General features: G+C 44.3%; 2 long non-coding RNA genes and 1 pseudogene across 4 annotated transcripts in view; 2 read left to right on the top strand and 1 right to left on the bottom strand.

The window, feature by feature from the left end:
- The first annotated feature begins 1,099 nt into the window (after window positions 1–1,099).
- Window positions 1,100–1,259, top strand: LOC132208570 (U2 spliceosomal RNA; annotated as a pseudogene).
- A 1,662-nt stretch (window positions 1,260–2,921) lies between these two features.
- Window positions 2,922–19,757, bottom strand: LOC132208568 (uncharacterized). 3 transcript variants are annotated; one of them, XR_009444691.1, is made up of 4 exons: window positions 19,564–19,757; window positions 15,763–15,927; window positions 10,683–10,783; window positions 2,922–5,103 (listed from the first exon to the last, which is right to left on the bottom strand). It is a non-coding gene; the product is annotated as an uncharacterized LOC132208568 (long non-coding RNA). The 3 variants fall into 3 exon arrangements; XR_009444692.1 differs by having other exon boundaries at window positions 15,842–15,927; XR_009444693.1 differs by having other exon boundaries at window positions 15,886–15,927.
- The window catches only part of LOC132208569 (uncharacterized), a 23,613-nt gene continuing 21,752 nt past the window's right edge, over window positions 19,382–21,242 (top strand). The window contains exon 1 of the long non-coding RNA XR_009444694.1: window positions 19,382–20,106. This is a non-coding gene — a long non-coding RNA (uncharacterized LOC132208569). The remainder of the gene's footprint in view (window positions 20,107–21,242) is intronic.

Raw genomic sequence — 21,242 nt, 5'->3', positions numbered from 1 at the left:
CAGATTGTAATTGGAATGTTTGGAGTCGAAGCCAAACCATTTGTGACTTATTCAATGTACTGAACTTAATATCCAGCATCACGCTGCTCATTTCCATGAAGGGCGGGGAGTGACGTTAGGGATGTTGGAGTGGTTTGGGGACCAGATTTCATATATTCCAGGTCAGATGGATTAGTCTAAGAAATTCTGTTTTGTAACTGTGACCCAGTACTTCCTGACAGGGATATTACTTGATCAGAATTAGAATTTGTTTCAAGTATTTGATTTGATTTGGGAAGAGGCAGGCATTTTTACGCATTGCTAACAGTTCAGTTTGCTTAGTGCACAGAATAGAACGGCACAAAAATCAGACCCTTTTAGCAACTGCAGGCACATTGACACTGCAGACAGTTACACATTCCAAAGAAACAGACGGGGTGGGATGGGTTTGGAGGGCAGGGGATGGTGATTCGCCTTTTTTTTTGTAACAAAGAGTCACATTTATCAAGGGAGGTAGATCCACCATTTTCAGCGAGTGGTTCCTTCCTGCCGGCTGTACACTGCCTGAGAGGGTGCTGGAAGCAGAATCATTCATGGCCCTCAGGAGAGAGTTGAATGATGACAGATTTACAGGGCATCGGGAAGAGCATGGTGGGTGGGACTGGTGAAGTTACCCACACAGACAGCTGATGCAGAGAGTGACAGGCTGAAGCACCTTCCTCTGTGCTGGGACATTCTCTGAGTGTGCGGTTCTGCACCGATTGTTGCTGCAATCTCACTGACCCGCTGCTGGTCATGGAGCTGGCTGATGAGGCTTGTTGGTGACGTCAGCTCCGCCCTACCTCATCTGATTGGTACATTTCCGATGACCTACATTCACTACGAAGATTTTTTTCTAGAAAAGTGATGAAAAAGCACTGGTGCAAACTGACTTGTTTGCCCTGGTTAAGAAGTCCAGGAGTTTGGGAACAACAGTAAAAACTGTAAGCAGTGATTTACAAGTCTTTGCACACAGTCAGGCTGATGGAAAATAGGATCAAGTGTGTGTTATATCAAGTGTTCAGAGTTAGTGGCTATCACATGTGTGGAACCGTGGCCTGGGTTTCAATGTGGAGAGGACACTGCTGAAAAAGCATTTGTTTCTCTCAGCTGTAATATCTTATATGTCCTTTACCTAGGGACCCTATATTAAACTGATTTTTGGAGCAGGGAGTTGGAATATGAGCTTTCTCCATGCATTATTGTGGTATTGCAGTGTTCCCAGGAATGGTGCAGTCTTATTAAACCAATTTTAAAAGCGGACTGATCAAAACTTGAGAAATCCGAGGTGTAAACACCTTGTTATCTCAGATTCTCCAGCATTTGAAGTTCCTACAATCCTTGAAGAATGCTGGGATATGCTCAATGCTCTGGAACCGTAATCATGGAATTCCTACAGTGTGGAAACAGGCCCTTCAGCCCAACAAGTCCACACCATACCTCACAGCATCCCAGCCAGAACTATAACCTTCCTAATGTACCCCTCCCTGAATACAACAGGCAATTTAGCACAGCCAATCCAACTAACCTGCACATCTTTGGACTGTGGGAGGAAACTCACACAGACATGTGGAAAACGTGCAAACTCCACACAGGCAGTCACCCAAGGCTGGAATCGAACCCGGGTCCGAGTGCTGTGAGGCAGCAGTGCGAACCACTGAGCCACCGTGCCACTAAAATGCTTTCTCTCAGTACTTTCACCCAACTTTCTCTAAATATGCTTGTTTCAAGGTAAACGTTAATCTCTCCTTTTCTGCATGTTCAGCACTTGCTCTGAAAGTTATCACCTCATCCCTGGTACATGCTGCACCTTCCCACCAACACCCTCCCTGAATATTCACACATGACATCAGAAGTAAAAGAAAATCACCTGCCAACACTACCTCACTACAAATAGCATTTCAGAAAAAAATGCTATCAAAGTGTTCACTAGTTTTGAATTTGATGTTGATGACTTGGATGTATTGAACGAGAGATTTTGGGAACACTGTGAGCCAGGAAAGGATATGGTGTATACAACGCACGTTTTTCAAGTGAGTGCAAGAGCAACCAATCAAACAGGTGTGCATGTGACTGCTTCATTTTTCTCAAGTCGAGGCCTGTGAGTTTCATCAGATTACTGACTCACTGATGTGGAACACAACTGCGAATGACCAAGTCAGGTGGCATATTACACCGAAAGCCAATTCTCAAATTAGCCAGACCAATAGATATTTGCAGATCTAGCAAAATGAGCCAGAGTGAAATAAAAATGTTACATCAAGATGCAGAATTGCCTGTCCACAAAGTACATTCTTGCTGTCAGAACTCTACATGCTTTTCAGCACCTGAGGCATGTTCTGCTTAGGGCCTGCCACAATATCTCTGCCTTTCCCTGGCATTTTAGCACTTTGATGTCTCAACTAGAACCTAATGTCTCACAGTGCTCCTGTCTTGCCTGGCTGTTTACTGCAGGCATAAGCCATGCAGCTTATCACTGTTATTACCAGCAGTCAGTCAAGGGCGAGTCAGCAGATGGTCACCAGTTACATCTTCAAAATGCTCCAGCAGATTTGTTGAGCCTGAATTATGATCATCAATCCAAGCTGACCCTGTCCATTCCTGCCATTGGAGGTCAGTTTGATGAAATTCTCAAAAAGTGTTCGGGAGTTTGGGAGGTTCAAGTCCATAGCTCTCTGAAATTGCAACACAAGTAGATAAGATGGTGAAGAATTTTGCTTTCGTGGTACACAGCATCAGGATATGGTCAACGTGGATGTCTGGTTCATAAGTGGCATGTCAGAGCATGCACTGTTTGTACGAGAATAACTATGGTTTCAACTATGAAATGGCCACAACTTGCTCAAAAGAGAAAGTGACCATCAAGCAGTTTGAACTGTCAGCTGTCAAATAAATTAAGACAGTTTAACGTATTTGCAGGAGTTTTTAATTTTTTTTAAAAATTCATTCATGGGATGATCACATCACTGGATAAGAATGGCAGTTTCCTTCCCTGTAGGCCATCGGTGAACAGATGGGTTTTTCCAACAAAGACAATGGATTGACAGTCATCATCACATTCTTATTTCCAGATGGATTCACACCTAGGTCCCCAGACCAGTATCTCAGCCTCTAGGGAAGTGATGGACAGAAGACTAAATAGAAAATATGTACTAGAAATCACACAATGTTTTGGTTTATGTTTCCGTCATGAGATCCATCACTGCTATGGACACCAGGTAAAGAGCTGAAGAGACTGCAATGCTCCCAGGCAGAATCACAGCGGTCACCAGGTTTCATAGCCGACGGGGAAAATGCAAATCAGGGATTATAGGACATGACTCAACCCAATCCTATGTTTGGATTTAAAACATTCCTTTGATTTTTATCCACAAACTGAAAGATTACATTGTTTCCAATAAACAAATGTCTGTGGGAGAGCAACAGAATCTGTCATTGTAAAGGTGTGCAGACCTATCTAACAAATAAAGGGCCATCGAGATCATCACAGAATTCCTACAGTGTGGAAGATGGCCATTCAGTCAATATCAACCCTGCAAAGAGCATCCCAACCAGTCTCACACCCTACCCTATCCCTGCATTTTGCACACAAGATACTATGGGCAATTTAGCATAGTGAATCTACATAATTTGCACATTTTTGGACTGTGGGAGGAAACCAGAGCATCTGGAGGAAACTCACGCAGACAGTGTCTGGGTAAGACAATCTTCGTCAGGTCAGTGCGGACTTGATGGGCTAAGTGGTCTGCTCCCACAGTGGAGGGATTCTATGATCTCCAGAAACAAGCCCAAAACACACGGTTTTTGAATCGACTATAACAAAGTGTGGAGCTGGATGAACACAGCAGGCCAAGCAGCATCTCAGGAGCACAAAAGCTGACGTTTCAGGCCTTGACCCTTCTCTAGGCCCGAAAAGTCAGCTTTTGTGCTCCTGAGATGCTGCTTGGCCTGCTGTGTTCATCCAGCTCCACACTTTTTGTTATCTTGGATTCTCCAGCATCTGCAGTTCCCATTATCACTGATACTATTTTTGATTCTACTGTTAGCTATATTCAAACCAATCAACTTATTCAGAAATTTGCTGGTCATTAACCAGGAACCAGGAATGTACCAGGAAATCCCTTTTCACATATCATGCAGGTGGATAGGCTTTAGTCAGTGTGAATGTGTCGATGTGTTGTGACAACGTGACTATTTCCAAGCTCTACCTTACACAACTGTTAGTGTGACATTTTATTCACAATACCAGCACCTTTAATTGAGCAGGTATCGGTAACATCTGTACAAACAGCCCAACACCATGGTTTATTTGATAGTGAGAGTGACAGCAATGTTCTTCAACTGTGGTTGTCTGCGAACTCGCTGGTGTGTTAACAGTTTGGATGACAATGAATCCCTTCCCACACAGAGCTCATGAAAGGTCTCTCCCCAGAGTGAACTCGCTGGTGTATCAGCGGGGAATTCGAGTCAGCAAAGCCTTTCCCTCACGCAGAACAGGTCAATGGTCTCTCTCCAGTGTGACTCTGGTGGTCAGTTTCTAGCTGGGATGGATGAAGAAATTCCTTCCTGCAATCTGCACATTTCCACACTGTCTCCCAGTGTCACTGCACTGGTGTTTGGACATTTCAGATGAATCTTCACAGACTCTTCAACACACACACCATGTGCATTTCTCCCCAATGTGAGTGCTGCTTTTTCCTTCAATGTTCAAAATCCTGAGAAAATTGGGTTGTGATAAACAAAGTGACCGTCAGACCTGGATGTGGGCCTGTTTAAATTCTCCAACTGCAGACTATACTTTCAAAGAGAAAGTAAGTAAGAAACCAGAAGGACACAGATTGTGAAACTGAGAAATTCTCTGGACATGTGTGCAGCAACACTTGGGGAATATGCTGGATCACCATTAGAACAAATTCATTCATAAATATCCTCCAGGTAAGGGATCCAGTCAGTGTTTGCATCAAACTACCAAAAGAGAGAATTGGGAGAGCCAGCGAGGAAGGACAGTCATTGTATAGATCTGTAACTCCACCTTTCAATCCCTCTGAAAGAGTAAGAGCAGTGCAGAAGTAAAATTGTGGAAATCTGAAATGAAAACAAAAAAAATGCTTCATCAGCGTTGTACAGCACAAAACAATCCCTTTGGTCCCAGTTGTCCACGCTGACCAGATATCCCAAATTAATCTAATCCCATTTGCAAGCATTTGACCTATATTCTGCTACACGCTTCCTATTCACATACCTTTTAAATGTTGTAACTGTACCAGCTTCCTCTGGCACCTCATTCTGCACAGGCACCACCCACTTTCCCTTTAAAAAAAGGAAATTTGCTGGAAAAGCTCAGCAAGCCTGGTGGCATCTGTGGAGGAGGGGGAAAAAAGTTAACATTTCGGGACCGGTGACCCTTCCTCAGAACCCGAAACTCTTCTCTCCTCCACAGATGCTGCCAAACCTGCTGAGCTTTTCCAGCAACTTTGTTTTCTTTTCAGATTTACAGCATCTGCAGTTCTTTTGGCTCCCTTTTAAAGACTTTCCCTCTCAGCTTAAGCCAATGTTATTAGTTCTAGTCTCTAATTCAGGTTAGTTCTTCCCTAACCTGGGAAAACAATCTTGGCCATTCACCCTACACCCACCATAATTTTATTAACCTCTAATAAGGTCACCCCTCAGCCTTCAATGCTCCAGGTAAAATAGCCCCAGCATATTCAACCTCTCCCTACATCTCAAAACTTCCACCTCCTGCAACATCCTTATAAATCTTTTCTGCACCCTGCCAAGTTTAACAGCATCATTCCTATAGCAGGGAGACCAGAACTGAACACAATATTCCAAAAGCAGCATAATCAATGTCTTGTTCAGCCTATAACATGACCTCCCAACTCCTACACTCAATGCACTGACCAATAAATGCCAGCACAGCAAATATCATCTTCACTACCTTCTGTACCTGCAATCCACCTTCAAGGAACTGTGCACCTGCACCCCAAGGAGTCTCTGTTGCATAACAGCCCCGAGGGCCTCATCAGTAACTGTTTAAGTCCTGCCCTGATTTGTCATTGCCATAATGCAAATCGCTCACATTTATCTGAACTAAGTGTATTTCTATCACTCCTTGGCCCATCAACCCATTGATTACGTTCCCATTGTACTTGGGAAGTAAACTCCTTTGCTGTCTACTACAACAACAATAATTTTAGTGTCATCTGCAAACTTACTAACCATTCCTCCAATATTCATTCCACATGATTTGCATCAATGATAAAAAAAGCAGTGGACCCAGCACCAATCCTTGCAGCACACTGCTGTTCATAGTCTTCCAGACTGAACCCGCTCCCCGCCCCCCACCATGATCCTGTTTCCTACCTTCAAGCCAATTTTGTTTCAAATAGCTAACTCTCCCTGGGTTCCATTTGATCTAATCTTGCTAACCAGTCTGTCATGTGGAGCTTTGGTGAATGCCTTGCTGAAGTCCATAATAGACAGTGTCCACTGCTTTGCCTTCTTCAATCTTCTTTGTCACTTCTTCAAAAAACTCAATCAAGTTAGTGAGACAAGATTTCCTACTCACAAAGCCATGTCTACCATCCCTAATCAGTCTTTGCTTCTCTAACCACATGCAAATCCTGTCCCTCAGAATCCCCTCCAGCAATTTACCCACCACTGACATCAGGCTCAACGGTCGATGGTCCTCTGGCTTTTCCTTAAAGAATGGCACCACATTAGCCACCCGGCCTTCTGGCACTTCACTAGTGTCAGTGATACAAATACCTCAGCAAGGGGCCAGCAATTACTTCCCCAGCTTCTCCCAGAGTTTGTGGGTAACACCTGATCAGGTGCCAGGAACCTATCCACCTTTATGCATTTTAAGACATCCAGCACCTAGATCTCTGTAATATAGACACTTCTCACGACTCATTATTTATGATTCCAAGCTCTCTCACTGCCATATCCTTCTCTGCAGTAAATACTAATGCGAATACTCATTCACTATCTCAGCCTGCAGTTCCACACAGACAGCCTTGTTGATCTTTAAAGGGGCCCCTATTTTTTCCCTTGTTGTTTTTTTGTCCCAAATGAAGTTTCAGAATCTCTTGGGATTCCCCTTAACTCAATTTGCCAAAGATAGCTCATGTCTCCTTTTTGCCGTCCTGATTTCCCTCAAGTATACTCCTACTGCCCCTATACTTTGAAGGATTGACCCAAATCCTGATGTCAGTACCCAACATGTGCTGCCTTCTTTTTCTTGACCAGAGCCTCAATTTCTCCAGTCAGCCAGTATCCCCTACATTTACCAGCCTTGCCCTTCACGTGAACAGGAACATGTGCCTGGCTCTCCTTATTTTAGTTTTGAGGGCCTCCCACTTTCCAAGCATTCCTTGACCTACATATTACCTCTCCCGATCATCTTTTGGAAGTTCTTGCCCAATAATGTCAAAGTTGGCCTTACTTCAATTTAATGCATATTTAGAATTTTGAAATGTATAAGTTTTATATGTAAACTGATCACATCTGCCTGCATCTGGCATATACTCCTCTAAAGCTCTCTTATCTATGTCCCTATTCAAGTGTCTTTTAAACAATGTGACTGTACCTGTATCTGCCACTTCCTCTGAGTTTGTTCCACACGTGGACAAGTTCGTAAAAATAAAAAAATCCATGTCTTTTTAAATATGTATTTCTCCTCTCACCTTACATACATGTCCCCTTGTCTTGAAATCACCCAACCTTGGGAATAAACCCTTGCTATTCGCATAATCTGTGCCCTCATGATTTTATCAACCTCTAAGGTCACTCCTTAACCCATTATACTCCAGTGAGAAAAGTCCTAGCTTTGTCTGTCTATTTGATAATCAAGCTCTCCAATCCTGGCAACATCCCAGCAAGTCTGTTCTGAACTGTCTCCAGTTCAATAATAATGTCCTTCCTGTAACAGGGCAACCAGAGCTGCACACAATACCTCAAATGAAGCCTCAATGTCCTATACAACCTCAACATAACATCCCAACTCTGAGACTCAGAGGTCTGAGCAATGAAAGCAAGTGTGCTAAACAACATATTAACCACCCTGACTACTTGTCTACATAAACTTCAAAGAATTATGTACCTGAATCTCAGCATTTCTCTGTTTCACAACTCTACCCTGGGTGCAACCATCAATTGTTGGTCCTACCCTGTTCATTTTACCAAAATACAATATCTCACATTTATTCAAATTGAACTTCATCCTCCACTTCTCAACCCATTGACATAATTGATCAAGATCTCACTGTCATCTTAGATAACCTTCACTAACCACTAATTCTCGTATCGTCTGCAAACTTACTGATCTTGTCCCTTAAATTCGCATCCAAATCATTAATATAAATGAGAAACAAAAGTGGCCCCTGCACAGATTGCTGTGGAACACACTGGTCACAGAACTCCACTCTGAAAAATCCCCCAACACCACATTCTCTCCGACAACTAAGCCAATTCCGCTTCCAATAAGCGAGCTCTTCCTGAATCTCGTGTGATCTAACTTTACTCATTAGTCTACCACGTGGAACCCGGTCAAAGGCTTCACTCTCACTCTGGGAGGTGCTGCAAATCTGACCCAATTCCCCCGCTATTTGTCCATCATTCCTTGAAAAGTCAAATCCCAACTCTCTTCTGAGAATAACTGCTAAATCTGCATCCAGCTACCATTCAGACTGTTCCAGATCCTGGGAACTTGCTGAGTCAAACAAACAATCTTCACATTTTCACCCTGCATTATTTGCCAATTAGCTGAATGTTGTATTCTACGGTTACCAAACATTGCTACAATGGAGAATTATCTCGGCTTCTGTTAGCTCTCTCCAAGCCAGAGACCCACCATAATTTTAATTGACTTATGGGATGTGGTCTTTCCTGCACAAACTAATATTGATTGCCCATTTTTATTGGATTTGGAGAAAGTGGTACTTTCTATGACTGCTGCACTCCATGTGCTGTAAGTACACCACTGTGTTGTTATGATGATAATCCACCCTGGAGCCTCACTACCCTCCCGATTGCAGGAATCATACCTCAAACTTCACTACCCACCTGATCATGCCCTCGAGCCTCACTACCTGCATTACTGCAGGCATTACCATCGAGCCTCAACACGCTTCACATCTCTGGAATCCCTCCCCAGCCTCACTACCTGCCTATCGTTGGAATCCCCCACTAGCCACATAACTCACACCATCTATTCAGATTCCTCCAGTCTCACAAACCACCTCATCTCTAATCTCCTCCAGCCCACAAACTTCTTTAGCTCTATAATTGTCTTCAGCCTCACAAACCTCCCTTTGTCTGAGGTCTCCTCCAGCCTCACAATCTTCCCCATTTCTGTAATCTCATCCAAGCTCACTTTTCCCTATTTTTGGAATCTTCTCCGGTCTCAGAACCCTTCCTGTCTCTAATATCGTCCAGCCTCACAAATGGATGATACAAGAATGATATTTCTTTCCTCTAATACAATCCTTATTTTTATACATCCACTTGATGGCGGTACTTTCAATTTCCTGGGCTTCAGGCCCCTGAATTTCGAGGTAAACCGCATTACGTCTATACCTCACTTTTCTCCCGAAAATACTGACCAATCATGAGTCATTTGTTCTAATATCTCATATTCTGAAATGACTTGACATATTGCTGGGTATCCTCCTATGTGAAGAGTCTCGGAGGTCTACAGCACAGAAAAAGTCTTTGTGGCCCATCCAGCCTGTGCCAGTTAAAAACCACCACCTAACTATTCTAATCTAATTTTCCAGAACTTGGCCCATAGACTCTGCATTGGCATCACAAGTGTGCATCTATATATATCTTAAACGCTATGAGGATCTCTGTGCCTACCACCCTCACAGACAGTGAGGTTCAGTGCCATTGTCACAGCATGATGACATTACAGACAGGAAAAGAGACGAGCTGAGTCTGTGCAAACCAAAGATCCCCCACACACTGTGAAAGACGGGAGGGTGCCTGATCGGAGGCAGAGGAGATTTAACAGAATGGTTTGTAGGGAGAGGGTTTTTAGTTGCATGGTTAGGGCTGTTTTTATTATAATTTTGTGTGACTTAGACATTTCTGGTACATATTGAGAATATCCATCTACAATAGATGGACTTCCTCTCAATCTCTCTCCTCGCCTGGGGTGCAGTAATCTTCAGGTTAAACCAGCCCTATGGTCAGGTAGGACAATGGTGACTTTACCTTAGGCATAGTGATGCCACTGTGCCTCGGTGGTGTAGAGGGGAATGTTGCATGTGGTGGATGGGACACCACTCTGACACTGCTTCATCTGGAGGATGTTACCTTTCTTTAATATTGTTGGGGCTGTACTCATGCAGGGAAGTGGAAAATGTTCCAACACAATCCGGATGAGTTCCTTACACACAGGAAACAAACTGTCATTGGGTAATCAGGTGCTTGGGGAAACTAAGATTGATCTCCTTGTAACAAAGGATTTTGAGGGGACCTTTGATAGGAGGTGTTTACAAAAGATAAACATTAGGACGGCAAAATGTACACTCAACTGGCCATAAAAAAGGGCTACAGGACATATATTAAAAGTCGTAGGAAAGATCTATTGAGAGAATGGGGTAATAAGAAAGAAATTTTACATGGCAAATGGGAATGAGCAGGAACACAATACTCACACACAATGCGAATATCCAGGTCCTGATTGAATTGAGTAATTCTGTCAGAGTTTGGTGTTACAATTATTGAGCTTCCTACCTGAAAGTCCACTTGTAATATCCTGTAACACAAATTCATAAAATCCATCACTGTCAGAGTAGGAATCCACAACATCCCCTCCTCCTGGCCGAGGGTAACTGTGCATTGTTCCTGCTGCACATTATTCCTTGTGGGAGTCAGCAGCTGATTCGAGGGATTTCTATTTGGGTTTCTAGGAATTTCCACATTGGGGCTTCATGTCACTGAACAGAACAACAGGTGTTTGACACAAGGCAAAGAATGGCCAAGATTTAGTGAGATGCAGGCAGCAGGATTTGCTTCCTTTTCTTTCCTTCTGTGCTGCTGCACTGCCACAATGAGACATCAGCTTTTCCGGCCCAATGCAACTTGATGAACAAGTTGTCTCGATTCTGAGAAATGGGCAGTAAGCTTCTCCCAGTCATTTGAAAAAACGCCCCTTAAAAAGGCAGCAATTACGTATGTGTCATGTTGCCCAGTGCTCCCAACAAAAAGATGAGAAGAATGAGGAAGGATCTCATAAAAAGGGATAACAGTCAAGTTCCATGAGGGTTAGAGTTTATGGAGAGATATTGATAAATGGGCGACAAGTCGGCAAATGGAGTATAATTTGGGAAAACGTGAAGTTGCTAATTTTTGAGATGACCAAAGAACAGTGTTATTTAAAAATGTAAAAACTGTGGAAAACTGCAACACAAAAGGGATTCAGGAATAATTGTGCAGGAAGCATGAAGCGAGCATACAGTTGCAACAGGTAATCGGGAAGGGTCATGGGATGTTATCCTTATGTCAAGGTGTTTGCAGTAGAAGAGTTTGGAATACATGTCTTAGGACAAATGTACAACTTGCTGGCAAGACCACATCTGGAAGAATGTGAGCAGCTTTTTTGGTCCACTTATTTGAGCAAGTATATAACTTCACTGGAGGCATTTCAAAGAAGATGAACTAAGATGATCATTGGTTTGGAGGGATTATGTTTTAAGCTAAGACGAAACAGGTCTGGAATATACTAACTAGATTTTTTTGAAGAATGAGAGATGTTCTAATTAAAAATAGAGGATTCTCAAGGGAGTTGACAGGATAAATGCTGAGGAAATATTTCTCATCGTGGGAGCAGATTCTCGATAAGGCAGAGAAGAGAGGGTTCTCTTTTGGAATTGTCAAGCTTAAGGCAACACAGACATGGGAAAGGGGTTTCAGTCGCGAATGAGCTGGAGTGAGGTGGAGAGAAGGAGCATTTTAGAGATTGAAATTTCTGGCATTTGTGATTGAAATGTACGGTAAGATGTTCATCTTGAGACCAGATATGACAGCATTATTGAGAAGGGTGCAGTTCAGCCTCAGACAGTTCCCAATGAGAGGGATGGATTCAGTACAATAGTAAGGAAAAATAATTTGTAATAATAACTGAAGGCAATGTGTTTTACTATCACAAAGTGTTATTGGAGGAAATTTCAACTAATCAAGTAGTGGAAGCATGATAAGCAGTTTTATAACTGAGTAACAGTGGAGCAAAGTGATGGAGACGAGTTAGATCTGAACATTGTAGAATACATGTGAAAGTTAACACAGTGCTTGTGGAAGATCTCACCTCCTGGAAGTATGTTGGTGAGAAACAGCATGGGCCAAGGATAGATCCTGGAGGGACATTTACGACATGGATTTCAGACAGGAAAGAGAGATGGAGTGGGATTTTCCAATGACGGTGAGGTCGAACATTGGTTTTAAACAGAATGGGTGAGAAGGACATAACCGGAAAAGAGAAACAGACAGAACAAGTAACAATATCTGTGAATTGGCATGGGGGAAGAGGCAGGGAGGAGGAGGAGGAGGAGAAATAAGAGTTGGAATATTTGTAGTTTAGTGAGAATAGGGCAAAGTGTTAAGATGAGCTCTGATAAGGCTTGACATGAAACTGGACAAAGATGCAAGTTTAAGCCTAAAACGAGGAGCAACATGCTAAGCAATTTGGTTTGGTGGGCTTGTGGAAGAGAGGGAAGCAGCAGAGGCAGCTGATTGGATTGTCTCAATCTTAGTGACATAGAAACTGCATGTGTCTCCTTCACTTGCTGTTGGAGCGGAGGATGGAGGAGACAGGATGATGGACAGTGTTTTGCAAAGAAACAATGCCTGTGTTAGTGATATTTAAAAATGAGTGAACAAACCTGATGACTAACTTTTATCCAGAATGTTAAAATGTACAACAGAAGTCCAGGTTCAAATCCTATCTCAGCAGATGGTGGAATTTGAATTCAATAAAAAAAAACTGGAAGAATCAACTGGTTGCCATGGCAACAATTGCTGATGACAGAGTGAAAAAAAAATCTAATGTCCTTCGGGGAAAGAAATTTGCCAACCTCAGCAAGCCACTCAGTTGCAAATCACTGCAAAGTTTCAACAAAGGAATGAAGCTGGGTGGCCCATTTGGCATCTACCAGGGAACTAGGAAAGACAACTGCAGAATCAGCCCTATCGGCCCCCCAAACTCCTGCTTAATAATATCTGGGGGCTAGTGGCAAAATTTGGAGAGCCGCTTCAAAGACGAGTCAAGGAACAGTGTCAGACTCATGGAAACATACCTGGCAAACAATGACACACACCACTATCATTGTCCTTAGTGAAGCCCTGTCCCAGCAGACGTGACAGCACAGTGCTATTCTGACCAGATTATTTGACCTGGGAGTACTCAACATTGACTCTGACGCCTGGAAGTCTCATGGCTCCTGCTGATTACCATGTACCATCCTCCCTTGGTTGATAAATCAGCAGTAGTATTATCGCTAGATTATTAATCCAGAGACCCAGATAACATTCTGGGGACCTGGGTTCGCATCCTGCCATGGCAGATGGTGAAACATGAATTAAATAATGATCTGGAACTAAGATTCTCATGATGACCATGAAACCATTGCCAATTATCAGGAAAGACCCATCTGGTTCACTTATGCCCTTTCCGGAAATGTGCCATCCTTACCTGGTCTGGATGACATGTGACTCCAAACCCATAGTGATGTGCTTGACTCTTAACTGCCTTCCAGGTAATAAACGCTGGTCCAGCCAGCGATTTCCACATCCCAAGAGGGAATTTTAAGAAACAAAAAACTCCATCATGTTGAACAGCACTTGGAGAAAGCACTGCGAGTGTGAATAGCACTAAATGTACTCAATGTCCACATCAGGAGTAGTTTGCAGGAGGATTACCAATCAGGCTGGTCGGGTCCTGAAGGACAAAGCTGCTTGGCTGGGACTGCAGCAGGTGCTGACGCACCAAACGGGGAAAATATAGCTGATCTCATCACCACCAATTTCCCAGCTGCAGAGGCATCTGTCCATGACAGGATTGTTAACAGCAACCACCGCACAGTCCTGTGGAGACAAAGCCTCATCTTAAACTTGAGAATACCCCCCATTGCGTTGGGTGGCACTAACTTCGGCTAAAAGGGACAGACTTGGAACAGACACAGGAGCTCAAAACCAGATATCTATGAGGCTTTGAGAGAGACTGCAACAGTAGCAGACCTTCTCCAGCACAATCTGTAACCTCATGGCCCAGCATATCCTACAGACAGCCATTGCCATTGATCCAGGGGACCAACACTGGTTGAACGGAGAGTATTGGAGGGCACGCCAAGGGCAGCACCAGGCATACCTAAAAAATAAGGTGCCAACCTGGTAAAACCAAACAGGACTATCTGCATGCCAAATAGCATAAGCAGCAAGAGTTAGAGCTAAGCCACCCCATAACCAATAGATCAGATGCAAGCTCTGCAGTTCTGCCACACCCAGTCGTGAACAGTGATGGACAATTAAACAACTCACTGGAGGAAGAATGCCAAAAATCCCCATCTTTACCCGACACAGGAGCCCAACCTATCCATGCAAAAGACAAGTCTGCAGCAATCTTCAGCCAGAAGTGCCAACTGGATGATCCAACTCAGCCTTCTCCAGAGGTCCCCAACATCAGAGATGTGAGTTTTCATCCAATTTGATTCATTTCACATAATATTAAAGAAATGAATGAACAGTGCAAAGGTTATGGGCCCTGGCAACACTCTGACTAGTGCTCTACAGCTTGCTAGCATCCAAGCCAAACTATTTCAGTCCTGCTACAGCGCTGGCATCTACTAACAATTTGGGAAACTGCCCAGGTCTGTTCAGCACAAAAACATTGAAAATCGAACCCGACCAATTTCCCCTCAAGCAATCTACTCTCTATCATCAGTAAAGTGATAGAAGGTGTTGTCACAGCAGTATTAAGCAGCACTTACTCAGCAGTAACCTGCTCAGTGACACCCAGTTTGGGCCATGGTGGGCACTCGGTTCCTGATCTTATTACAGACTTGATCCGCAAATTCACAAACAGCTGAATTCCTGAGGTGAGGTGAGGGTAAACAGCAGAGCCCTGCACAAAAACCACTTATTTCCACTTCAGTGACAATGACTGACAGTGACACCTTAGTTTCAGCTCATCTGCTGAACCTCTCATCTATTCCTGTGTTATCTCTAGACTTAACTACCCAAATTCACTGCCAGTTGGCCTCCCACATTCAACATCCCTGCAATCTCAAGAATACCTAAAATTCTGCTGCACACAAGTTCATTTGTACCAAGACCTGTTCACCATCACTACTGTGCTCCCTGAACCACAAAGGCTCCTATTTATAAGCAACAATTTAAAATTCTCACCCGTGATTTAATTCCTGGCTGTGATGAGCCCTATCTCCCTGCACCAAACAACCTTCAAGACTTCGATAACTCATTTAGTTCCAGACTCCAACAATGCGTTTAATCATCCCTTCACTATTGGAGGCTGTTTCTAAAGTTGCCAGAAAACGTGATCTGGAATTCCCCTGATAAACCTCTTAGGTTTGCTTTCCTTGAGAGAGTCAGGAAAACCTGTAGATTTGGTAACTTTTTGGTCACCTGACCTAATATGGCCTTACGTCAAAAGTTTGTTGATAATATTTTTGTGAAATTATAAAACATGATAAAAATACAAATAGTTTGTTGATTTGGACATACACCATTAGCTCTTCAGTAGCTCTTCAGTATCGCTAGATGAATGATCTGTAACTTCTCAAATGGAGCATTGTGAGAGCACCTTTATCATACAAACTGCAGTAGCACACGAAAGTTAAACATCACCTTCTCCACAGGTGACAGGGCTTTGGCAACGATCGCTGGTATCTGTGGAAGGAGAAACACACAGTAAATGCTGCAGAAGTGCAAAATGAATGACACAGATAAAAACGCTGTAGAATTTGGTGGTCTGAAATGGAAGAAAAATACACTCTCTTTCTGGGAAAATATTTCCTGACTGTGAAAGATACCATTCAAAAATTAATCTGGTAAGAGAGCAGCACATGGTCAGGGGGTGGGCAGCAGTGGAAAATTTATTTACAAAAAAGGTACAAGGAAATTACAGTAAAATACTACAGAGATCAAATCTATCCATCATTAGAGACTGAAGAGATTAGACACCGACAAAGGTGATCAGGGAGCACAGAAGTGAGTAAGAGCAGTGTGAGCTGCTATGATCCAACAGTCTGGGAAAAAAAATCCATAAGAAACAAACATTTCTCTTGGATAAGAGATAATAGGAACTGCAGATGCTGGAGAATCCAAGATAACAAGGTGTGGAGCTGGATGAACACAGCAGGCCAAGGAGCATCTTCGGAGCAGGAAAGCTGACGTTTTGGGCCTGGACACTTCATCAGAAATGGGGGAGGGGAAGAGGATTCTGAACGAAATAGGGAGAGAGGGGGAGACAGATCAAAGATGGAGAGAAAAGATATTTGGAGAGGAGACAGACAAGTTAAAGAGGCGGGCATGGAGCAGGTAAAGATGAGGAGAGGTGGGGAGGTAGGGAGGTGATAGGTCAGTCCAGGGAGGACAGACAGGTCAAGGGGGTGGGATGAAGTTAGTAAGCAGGAAATAGGGGTGCAGCTTGAGGTGGGAGGAGGCGATAGGAGAGAGGAAGAACAGGTTAGGGAGGGAGGGACAAGCTGGGCTAGTTTTGGGATGCAGTTGGGGGAGGGGAGATTGAGGCTTCTGAAATCCACATGGACACCATTGGGCTGCAGGGTTCCCAGGCAGAATATGTGTTGCTGTTCCTGCAACCCTTGGGTGGCATCATTGTGGCACTGCAGGTGGCCCAGGATGGACATGTCATCTGAGGAATGGGATGGGGAGTTGAAATGGTTCGTGACTGGGAGATGCAGTTGTTTCTTGGAAACTGAGCGTAGGTGTTCTGCAAAGCAGTCCCCAAGCCTCCGCTTGGTTTCCGCAATGTAGAGGAGGCCACAACGGGTAGAGGGGATGCAGTATACCACATTGGCAGATGTGAAGGTGAACATCTGCTCGATGTAGAAAGTCTTCTTGGGGCCTGGGATGGGGGGGGGGGGGAAAAGAGGGAGGAGGTGTGGAGGCAAGTGTAGCACTTCCTTTGGTTGCAGGGGAAGGTGCTGGGAGTAGTGGGGTTGGAGGGCAGTGTGGAGCGGACAAGGGAGTCACGGAGAGACTGGTCTCTCCGGAAGGCAAGCAAGGGTGGGGAGGGAAAAATGTCTTTGATGGTGAGGTCGGATTGCTGATGGCGGAAGTGTCAGAGGATGACGTGTTCGATCCGGAGATTGGTGGAGTGGTATGTGAGGATGAGGGGGATTCTTTTTCAGTTGTTATTGCAGGGACAGGGTGCGAGGGAGGAGTTGTAGAAAAATGCAGGAGACACGGTCAAGGGTGTTCTTGACCACTCTGGTGGGGAGGTGGGGAGTGGAGTTGCGGTCCTTGAAAAACAAGGGCATCATAGATGTACGGGAGTGGAATCCTGGGAGCAGATGCGGCAGAGGTGAAGCAATTGGGAATAGGAGATGGCATTTTTGCAGGACGGTGGGTGGGTGTGAGATGTTAATGTGATAACATCCCATTAATTTAAAGAAGTATAGAAATCAAAGTCTTTCATCTGCATTTGATTCCTATACAGAGACTTTGATTTATAGAAGTAAAGTCTTTTATCTACTCACATCGGTATGCAGACACTGCCCTGAAGCTTCCTGCCCAGCTAGGAATTCAGTGTAAAGCTTTTGTAACTCCTTATCTTCTCACACATCGGCATGCAGACACTGTCTTAAGTTTCCTGACTGAACTGAAATTAGAATCAATCTGTATCAAATAGGGTTAGTTGGGGAAATTTTGTAAAGGTGTGAAACCTCTAAAGCATGTAACTTCTGTCGCTGACTAAGGGGCCAGGGCACTGACTTTGTCCTAGCCAGACATACTGGCAACTTGAAATCACAATCTGTCCCGGACAACAACTCAAAATCACCTCCTGCCATGAGCAGCTACTTCACAAGCAATCGATACTATATCCTGGTCTTTTATGTTATCGATGTAATAATTGCTTGGTATCCTGTTTTTGTCTGTTGTAGTAATTGTTTTATGTATCATGTCATTGGAGGTTGTGAAATCGTTTTCTGTATCATGTCTTTTGTAAAGTATAAAAAGCAGGGACTGTCCGGAGAGAACTCCTTGTGAGACTTTGCACTGTGTGCCGGGTTGAGTACAGTGATTCTTCACAGCTTGTACTTGCTTGGTAAGAAAATGATTGGTGTTTTTCTAAACAGGTCAGTGTCTTGTTATTGCAGCACGTCCGTGAGGGTCTCCGAAAACAAACTTGACAGGTGGGAGGTGGTGTATTCTAGGTAGCTGTGGGAGTCAGTGGGCTTGAAATATATATCGGTTTTGAGATTGTTCCCCAAGATGGAAATAGAGGACCAGGAAGGTGAGAGAGGTGGTTAGAGATGGTCCAGGTGAACTTAAGGTTGGGGTGGAAGGTGTTGGTGAAGTGGGCGAACTGTTCGAGCTCCTCATAGGAGCACGAGGCAGCGCCGATACAGTCATCCATGTACTGGAGGAAGAGGTACGGAAGAGGGATTGTTCCAACAAAGAGGCAGGCAAAGCTTGGGCCCATGCAGGTACCCATGGCCACCCCCTTTGTCTGTAGGCAGTGGGACGAGTTCACCGAAGCACATAATGGCGTCAGTGGAGGGGAACTGGTCAGACCTGCAGGACAGGAAATAGCGTAGGGCTTTGAGGCCATCTGTATGGGGTATGCAGGTGCTAATGTGGTATACTGCACCGCTGCACCCGTTCTGGCCTCCTCTACATCAGGGAAACCAAGCAGAGGCTTGGGGACCGCTTTACAGAACACCTACACTCAGTTCGCAATAAACAATTGCTCATCCCCACCTCCCTAACCTGCTCTTCCTCTCACCTATCCCCTCCTCCCATCTCAAGCCACACCCCCATTTCCTACTTGCTAACCTCATCCCACCCCTTTGACTTGTTGGTCCTCCATAGACTGACCCATCCCCTCCCCACCTACACTCACCTTTACCTGCTCCATCCCCACCTCTAACTTGTCTGTCTCCTCTCCACTTGTCTCCCACTCTCTCCCTGTTTGTTTCAGCATCCCCTTCCCCTCCCCCATTTCTGAAGGGTGTGGGCCCGAATACGTCAGTTTTCCTGTTTCTCTGATGCTGCCTGTCCTGTTGTGTTCCTCCAGCTTCACCCCCGGCCCTTTTAAAGTTTCAAAGCTGTCGCGCATGCGCCCCGCGGATCACTGCCCCCAATAAAGATGGTGACGATCACACGGGCCTATCGCCATCGGAGGCGTTGATTTGTTTTCTGCAAACGTGAGTCTGGGAGTTTCAAATGGGTGTGTTTTCCGACGTGCACTAACTGTTTGTAAAACTTCCAAACCCATACGAATATCACTTCCCTCCAGCTTTCTACCGTTTTGCTTTCTTTACTGTGGCCTGCTCTTACCTCAATTGCACAAATCTTGGTCTCAGCGAGGGATCTAGGCCCGAAACGTCAGCTTTCCTGCTCCTCTGATGCTGCTTGACCTGCTGTGTACATCCAGCTGCACACCGTGTTATCTCGGATTCTCCAGCATCTGCCGTTCCGGTTATCTCAGCGACTCTGCACCGCACTCGTGGATGATCACGTGGTTTTCACTGATCCCGCCCTCCCTTCATTCTGATTGGGCGACATCCGTCCGGTCATGCACGGCACACCTGTGCTCCTATTGGTCGCGCACTGACATCAATCAGCCAGACTTCACTGTGAGCTGGAGCATGCGCAGTGCTTTGTGTTATTGTTCGAAGCAAATGAACGTCGTCGCAATGTTTCATTTTGAGACGAATGAGACTGAAAACTGGATCTGTCTTTTTACCTTCACAGATGCTGCCAGATCTGCTGAGCTTTTCCAGCAACTTTGCTTTTGTTCCTGATTGACAACATCCCAGTTCTTTTGTTATTTTTTAATAAGTCGCGATTGAAAAGGCTTCCTGCAGCTCAAAGCTAAAGGTACTCTTGATACCGCTCTGTCAGCCAATAGAGAAATAGCGGTGAAATAAGGGTAATAAATACAGGTCTAGCAGTCCTCAGGTAAGATGTAAAGGGAATAATTATGAATATGAAGAACATCACGTGGTGAAGTGAGGTGAGTGTTGTTCATATGAACTGTGATTGGGCAGAGAGGGAGGTTAATCAAAAAAGAACAAGCAGAAAAGAGATTCTCAAGAAAGGTCTGTGCAATGGAAAGCAACGAGAATCAGAAGATAAAAGCCCAACACAAGAAAAAGTTTGAAGACCGCGGCTGCAGAAACTCCAATAAGTTGTTTCACTGCTCTACTGCCTAGTTATTGACTTAAGCAGTATAATCCACATTCAACTGTAAGTAGCTATCTGAGTTTGTCACTGTAGTTTACTTCATAACAGATAAACTCCACACTTTGTCTCAATAAAGCTGACAGTTGGTTCACCAATTAGTTCTGCTGCCAAGTCCGTTCTTGTTTGAAAAGGGGTATAGATCACATTTAAATAGACAATGAAAAATGTCAATCCAGGCTGGGAGCAAAATTCTACTCCCTCGCCACTGACTCCATCCCTGCCCCTGGTAACTGGCAGGTAACACACTGGTCACAGTCAGGGTGCAATATTTCACCCCAAGATGAGCTTCTAACCACATTACTCACCCCCACACTCATTATCACAAAGACCACATACAATTTCAACCTCAACAGCATCTCAGGTCATCTGCTGCTGAAACTCTCATCCATTCCTTTGCTACCTCTCGACTTAACTCCCCAAACACACTCCCGGCCGGCTTCTTAATACTACTTCCCTGAAATCTTGAACTGATCCAAAAATCTGCTGCCCATGTGTTTATTTTCACCGATTTTAACATCTTCAAGTTTTGCCATTCTGTGCTCACTAACATAAACATTTTCTGAGTGGCAAAGCACCAAGGTTTTGAAATTCATATCCTTATTTTGAAATTTTGGCATCACACCACTTTCGTTTGATAGTCCGTCCAGCTGCAAACCCCTCTGAGATATATCTGAAGAAGGGTCACTGGACACAAAACAGTAATGCTGCTCTCTCTCTCCACAAGCACTGCCAGATAAGCTGAGTTTTACATCAATTTCTGCTTGTGTTAC

Source organism: Stegostoma tigrinum, unplaced genomic scaffold (assembly GCF_030684315.1).
Source record: "Stegostoma tigrinum isolate sSteTig4 unplaced genomic scaffold, sSteTig4.hap1 scaffold_479, whole genome shotgun sequence".
Lineage (NCBI taxonomy): Eukaryota > Metazoa > Chordata > Chondrichthyes > Orectolobiformes > Stegostomatidae > Stegostoma > Stegostoma tigrinum.
The sequence above is the reverse complement of the archived record's forward strand: the minus strand, read 5'-3'. Positions and strand labels throughout refer to the sequence as shown.